This window comes from Curcuma longa, chromosome 1, assembly GCF_044706935.1.
Source record: "Curcuma longa cultivar G26 ecotype Majalengka, Jawa Barat chromosome 1, ITB_CL_G26_1.1, whole genome shotgun sequence".
Classification (NCBI taxonomy): domain Eukaryota; kingdom Viridiplantae; phylum Streptophyta; class Magnoliopsida; order Zingiberales; family Zingiberaceae; genus Curcuma; species Curcuma longa.
The window spans coordinates 179,639-187,313 of NC_133861.1; positions in this window are offsets into that span (position 1 = coordinate 179,639).

Here is a 7,675-nt window from a genome sequence, read left to right on the forward strand (position 1 = left end):
ATCTTAAATGGTGAGTCTTGATCATATGTTTGACAAAAGTTTAAAGTTAAATTCATATTTGTGTTACTTATGTTGTATGTTAAGTATGTGGATGTAATATACTTGACAAGAGTAATGGGAGAAGTCTAACTAGGTCGAAATTTATCGGATATTTAATAAGAAAAGTCTAACATGCATTAGCAAATGGGTAAAGTGAAATGGGTTAAGGTTCATTAGACATTTGACAAAACAAAAGTCCCACACGTGTTAACAAATTTGGAAGTCCAATAGGAGTTAACAAACAAAAAGACTTAGAGGTGAATCCCCTTAACAAATAAAAAGTTTTGGTAGGTTGAGACCAACTGAATGTTTGGTAGATGAGGAAGATAGACACAAGACCTCTTCATATTCCAATAGATTGACAATAACTTGATACATAGGGACGGATGCACGTATGGACTATCCTGGGCTATAGCCTAGTCCATTTTTTATTATCATCTATATAAATTTTATTAAATACGAATCGAAGACGAAGTGAAGGTGTTGATTAAAATTGAATTGGGATCAAACAAAATCTATTAGGTAGGCATGGTGATAAGGACTATGTTGGTCCAAGTCATGATTGATTTGGCCTTGATTTGGTCATGTTATGACCGAACTAAATTTAATTAAGTTAAATCATTTAATTAATTTAAATGAGTTAGGGGATTTTTGAGAAAAAAAAATCTATTCTTTTTTTTATTCACTTCCATGTACACAACCTCGCTTCCACTGTCTCACGCGCAAGCCTTAACTTGCAGCTATAGTCACTCTCTCAGTAGTCATGCCTTCATCCTTGGGGACATAGTTGTTGACATGGTCGCCCTCGGTCGTGACTGCCACGACCGAATTAATGTGTTTTCCACGCTAGTGTACCCTTACGAGTTATGTCGACATTGGAGATGAGCAGTTGAAGTCCTACATCTGCATGAGATGTTCGAGCATGACCTCGTGCCACACTCATAGACCAGACTATCTTTATTTTATCGTCGACAATAAACTCTCTAACATCGTTGCAGCAACCATGCCTTCCACCATGATCTTCAAATTTCTAACGTCTACGAAGAATTAGATATCATTACCGATAAATTAATTTAATAATTTCATAAATAATAAAAAATACATTCAATAACAATTTAAAATTTGGTGAAATATAGGAAAAGAGTGAGATGATAACATCATATGAAGTGAATTTGGACCTCTTATATGGTAGACTCAACCAACTCAAGATCAATCTAGTTCACCTCTAATTCCTAGATCCGTCTTTGTTGATATTGACATGCAAAAAGCCTTGAAGATAAAACTTTTAATATGTGAGTTGTGAAAGACTGAGCAATTTGCACATTTGTGCATGAATAATTATTCAGTCAAATAAATATTATTATAATCTGTTGATTGATATTATTAGTCGACCAAGGAGTTGATTGAAGGCAAAAAACTTACAATAGAAAGTTTTTGTTTTAGGTTGAGTCAGTTGAAGCTGAGTTAATTACTGATATAACTTTAAATTCAAATTATTAAATTAGATATTATTTGAAAAAGTCAATATCACAATGTCAACTAATAAATGATCGTTACAAGATTTAATCATGGATATATTTAGATCATTCAAGTTGGTTAATGACATAGTCACTAGAAGAAATAATCATGACAAAGGGGTTGTTCACAAGTCAATCTAAGTCAATCGACTGATGATATAAAATAGTCAACTAATGACATAGTTACTAGAGGAGTTGTTCAAGATTGGATCTTAGGCCAATCGATTGATAACATAAAACAATCAACTAATGGCACAATAACCATAAGAATTGGGCGAGATCTAGATGGACTAGTTGTGATCTAGGTGAAATATCATGAACTAACCATAAGAATTGGGCGAGATCTATATGGACTAATTGTGATCTAGGTGAAATATCATGAACTAATAGACTACGTTGAAGGTTAATCCAGATTAGTTGACTGGAATATAATTGAATAGATTGAAAAAGTGAATAGTCAACTAATAATAAGGATTGAGACTAGATGAAGTAATGGTCGAGAAAGATCATCTTGGATATGATTATGAGAACATAAATCAATCAAATGCTAAGTTAATCAATCGACTCATTGTGACCAAATTCACTCTATAAATACTGAACAAAGGCCTTCAAATTAATACCCACTACTATATCAACTGCAATGACATATTGTGAGTTTCAACTTTGAACAACTCTTTCATTAATTTCTTAGTTTCATAATTTCTTTATTTATTTTCCATTGTCCTTAATTTCAATTCCTTGACCTTAAGATCTTCTTGATTTAATTATAAACCAAATTAAGTTTATTTTAATTAAAGGTGGTTTGATTTTGAACCGACCTGGTTTGGTTGTGAACCAAACTTAAGGCTAACGGTTTGGACTTTGGGTTAACTGATGTGAATTTTTAGTTAGCGAACAAATCCATTAGAGATCTATAAATACATCTCTAAAGAAGAGTTATCTAGCAGATTAAAAACTTAATTGTTAGGTTATAAATCAGCCCCCAAACCCTTCTCTTCTCCCATTTCCACCCAACTCCTTTCTTGTTGCTGCCGCCCACCTTCTTATGGGATTTGTTGCTGCCGACCAAAGAAGCTTGTCCAAGCTCACCTCCAACCAAAGGAAGCTACAACCAATGGTGAAAGCAAGGAAATAGAGGAGAAGCAATGGTTGCTTCTCCGTCGTAAGGTATCACTTCTTCCTCCCCTTTTGGGCTATTATTCCAGCAGACAATTGTTGTTGTCGAAACATCTACGCCATTAGGTTCACTACCCCTTCTTAACTGTGAATCCTTCGACCTTTGAACGGTCATGTAATTACCTCCATTAAATCTAATTCATATCGTTGGGTTGCTTCGAGTCATTGGATATATAATCAGACCATAGGTGCTCTCTCAGATTGTTTATCTCCCTCCTTCAATTAGTATTGAAATGGAGACATGACATGTGAATCTTGAGGAGATCTCGGCGTGGATATGAGTAGAGACAACCTTTCTTATGGTTGTTAGCTGATGTCGTTTCCACTTCGTATCATCCAAAAGGCATAAATTGTTCATGCTTGTTATTTATGATCATGTTTGCATGCATGTGTATCCTCTATGTTGGTTTTATTCATAGATAGTAATAAATTATTTATTATATTTTTGCTGCATGTTTAGAGAAATATAAAAATTTAAAATGCACATACCAAAATCCAACATTGGTATCATAGCTACCACGTGTTTCAACATACACAGTAAATCATTGTTTGGCATGTTGTAGGTTGTCTAAAAATTATATTTTGGATATGTTAAGATATTTTGGTTAACGAAATGGGCTCTTAATCTAATATAAATATTTTCCACATTTGAAAAAGTTTCTGAATTTGTTAGAAGATTCAATTTTTAGAAATTATTTCATATAATATGATTAGGAAAAACTAAAATTTAATATTATTTTCTAATTAAATTTGAAACTTTTAGATTTAGGATTATTTCCTAATAATATATGTGTAATTATATTTCAAAATTATTCCTAATCTAATAAAAGAATTGTGATTTATAAAATTAAATTTTTTAACATATATATTTCCTAAATTAATTTTACGACAACGATGACTTAACTTGTGCCATAATGTAAATCATGACATATGTATAATTAATATCATTAATGCATGTTATATAAATATGACATGATTATGCCATGTAGATGCATGTAGATAGTTTTTCTATATTACATGCAAATGATGAGACCAAATAAGATAAAAATCCCTTGTTCAAATTTTAAAGCTTACACATTTTATTAATATAGTTTAGAATCATAGTTTAATTATAAGCATGGGTTATTCGACTCTCTCCAAGCTCAACCTAAAATTATACATGTTTGAACCATTTATATTTGATCTCATGATTAATGGGTCGTTTTTAACTTGAAGCATTGACTTGTTGGACTCTCTCCAAGGTTAATGTGGATAGACATAAAATTAGGTGGTATATATAAGACCGATGCACGCACTAGAGGGGGTCAATAGCGCTCCTTGCTTTTGTTCGTTCGTTCTATTAAAAACTAATAGTAGATATTAGAAACACAATCACAGGAGACTTGCATATTTACTTGGTTCCTAAACCACCAAGGTTAGTATATCCATGACATATGTATGGGAGGCAGCTGTCCACTAGTGGTATCCTTTATGAAATTTTTTTGGAGGTGGGAAATCTGTCTTATTGTCTAAATAATAATACAAATTAAAGTATAATAGTAAGACTGAAATAAAATCAAATTGTCGTGTAGTCGATCTAGAAGCCCTTGAGTGCGTCGAACCCTTCCCGAAGCTTCCTTGATCATACGAGCAGGATATTGTTCATGTCAACAGCACCACAGTATGAATGGTTGATGGAAATTAAGGTTGGCCTTGTGGTGCACGTCAAGGCCTCTTATAAAGATACTTTCAGGCACTTGGATTCTTATTTGGGCACTTGGATCTAATCCAATATGATCCAAACTCTTTGATCTTTATCAAGGTCGATTCTTCTTAATTCAGATGCCTAGACCCTCCAGGGGCGCTTGGACTGTCCTGGTTGTAGGATTGTTGAGAGCGCTAGAGAGGGGTGAATAACACTATCAATATCATTTTTATTTTTCATAAATTTGTTCATAAATTTGATCAGAGTAAAGTAAATTACAGCGAAAAATGTCAAACACAAAGACAAGAGTATTTTTTTACTTGGTTTACAACCACAAGCTGCTACTCCAACGCCCATAATCATTTGATCATTTACGTTGGGCAATCCACTAACTCCCCTCTAACGAAAGGGAGTTAATTGATTATAAAATATCAGAACTATAAAAATATTATCGTTCTTAGAAATAAGTACAGAATCGAATAAGTATTACTGAAGTAGAAGATTCGCAGACTTTTTGTGTAGCACTCTGGCGTTACGATGATGTTCCTGGGTGTTCCTTCACACACAAATAGTCATCGGTTGTCTCTGAGTTATTGTTCTGAGGGGTCTCTCTCGAAGCTCTTATATTGGGCTTTACAGGCGGCTGGAACCCTTTCTAGGCGCCTCCACGCTGTCTATCAATTCACTATCAGCGCTGCTGACTCGGCATTTTCAAGCGCCTATATCCCTTTTCATGCGCTTGTATGCTGACATGGAGGTTCCAGATGAACTTTGACTTCTGCAACACTTATCTGTGATGGTGCCTAGAATTCTGTTCGTTCAATTCTTGTCAGACAAAAATTTTTCAGGAACAGAACCTTCCAAGCAACCTATGTCTTCGATCAGACATGTGCTTGATTGATCAAGCAAGTTCTTGACCAATTAAAGCACACCTTGATCAAAGTATAGAATCGATAAAACTCTTGTGTTGGTATTCAGGATCCATAAGAAAAGAAACAAAAGAAATAACTATGCAGTAGAATAAAATAGTTTGTACCTTTCCTTTATAGATTGTGTAGAAGATGTTCGTTACCCGAAGACTGTAGGATAAAGAAAACACGCTAGAGGGGGGTGAATAGCGTGTTTATGCTTTTCTGATTTTTGATTTAAATACACGGAAGCAAAAATACGGAAGAGAAAGATTAATTAGAAAAGAAAGACAGAAAATAAAAGTGCATACTTTGTTTTTACTTGGTTCACAGCCCAAGGCTGCTACTCCAAGGCCCACGGTCCTTGACCATTTACTGCGGACAATCCACTAAATCAACTTACCCCTTACGGTAGCAAGTTAGCGATTACAAAACTCAAATCAAATTTGGCAATAGCAAAATAAAATTACAATTTAACTTTCGTTATCAAAATCGAAGTCGGATCGTGTTGGATCTTCAAAATCTGGCAAACTCGGCGTAGCGGCCACTTTTGGGATGCACGGGATCGAGTAAGGCGCCGACGTCACGAGAGTAGCATGGAGGAATCGAAAGAATGGAGTATCTAGGGCTACTGCTCGTGCATTTCTTTTATACTGCACTCGAGTCGACTCCAATAGGATCTCGAGTCGACTTGAGTCCGACATGGCCTCGTACCGATAGCTTTTTCTTTCCCGCTCGTTATCTGCTATCTGAGTCGACTCGGGTCACCATCTGAGTCTACTCCAGTCTGATGTGGAGTCTTTCGGATAGAGTTTGACTCTGAGTCAACTTCTAGAGTCACTTTGAGTCGACTCAAATCCATTTAGCAGAAAATCGATGGCGTTGACTTCCGAAGGCTGGCTGACTAAGCTCGAGTCAACTCGAGTCTTCGCTTGAGTCGACTCCAACTGTAAAAGTTAGTCAGTTTTGCTCAGAGTCTACGTTTTTCTGTTTTTCCAATCCTACACAAATATTAGTCAAAATAACATGCAAAATAAATTAATTAGAGTCAGTTTCTGAAACGTTTTCTGGGTCTTAACTTTAAATCTCCAGTGAGACCCTAGGTTAGACCGACGCCTACTTTTCCTCTTGGAAGCGCGCCCTCACCCACTCCTCTCAGAAGAATTTACCTGATGTCAACCGAGTCTTCCCAACTCGTTGAATTTTTGTTCGGCTCTGTCCTCGGCCCCCAGGATTTGTGCTGCGGCTCAGTCCTCCCTGACTAGTCTAGTCTTCTGTTGTGACTCGATCCTCCCTGATCAATCCAGTCTTCTGCTGCGTCTTAGTCCTTCTGACCAACCTAGACTTCTGCTGCAGCTTTGTCCTCCAGACCAGCTCAGACTTCACCTGGTGCTTTGACTATGCCAAGACTTCTGTCTGATCCTCCAGATCAGGGCTTTCTAATGCCTAGCTTTCACTAGGACTTAGTTCAAACCTGTGCTCCCTACACACTTAGATCAGCTTCATTAGTCCAACACACATTTAACTTGAACCTAGTTCCATTATCAAAACTAAAGTTCGATCTACTAGTGCTCCCTGCACCAACAATCTCCCCTTTTTTTATTATGGCAACTTAAGGTTTCAAATTAAGTGAAAAATATTTTTAACTAAAAAAATATAAGTTAAGCTAAAAAGAACCATGCATAAAGGAATAAACATGCATAACTTGTGTGGTTCCCCTAATTCTAGTCTCCCCCTGAATTAGTGCTTAAAATCCAACCATGTTAGATTTTCAATTCTCCCCCTGAATTAGTGCTTAAAATCCAAACATGTTAGATTTTCAATTCTCCCCTTGAATTAGTGCTTAAAATCCAAACATGTTAGATTTTCAATTCTCCCCTTGAATTTCACATTCCAATTTTTCTTTGAAAATAATTCAAGTTTTTAAATAAACATATTTGAATAATTTTAAATCAACTTGAAAACTTAAAATACCTCTCCCCTTTTGACATAATCAAAAAAAATTCTAAAGAGTTTGAGTCCAAGCTTAATAAAAAAAACTTAGGCAAAAAAATTTATCCTTAGGCACATGTCCAACTTGGGTTTTAGCTAACTACTAGAAAGTATGAGCTTGACCCAAATAGCCAAGTGTAAGTGTATCATCATAATATTGGAACACTTAACTTGATCAATATTTGTTTAAAGTCTAAGTAAGGTTCGATGCACTGACTTAAGCATCTTTGTACTTAAACTAGAATCCTATACATCTCACATCATTCTATGTCAAGTTACCTAGTGTGCTTTGTGAGATGTCCACCTAGATCTATAGGATCATGCTTTCTAGGGGTTTGAGTCTAGTCTAAGGCTAAAAT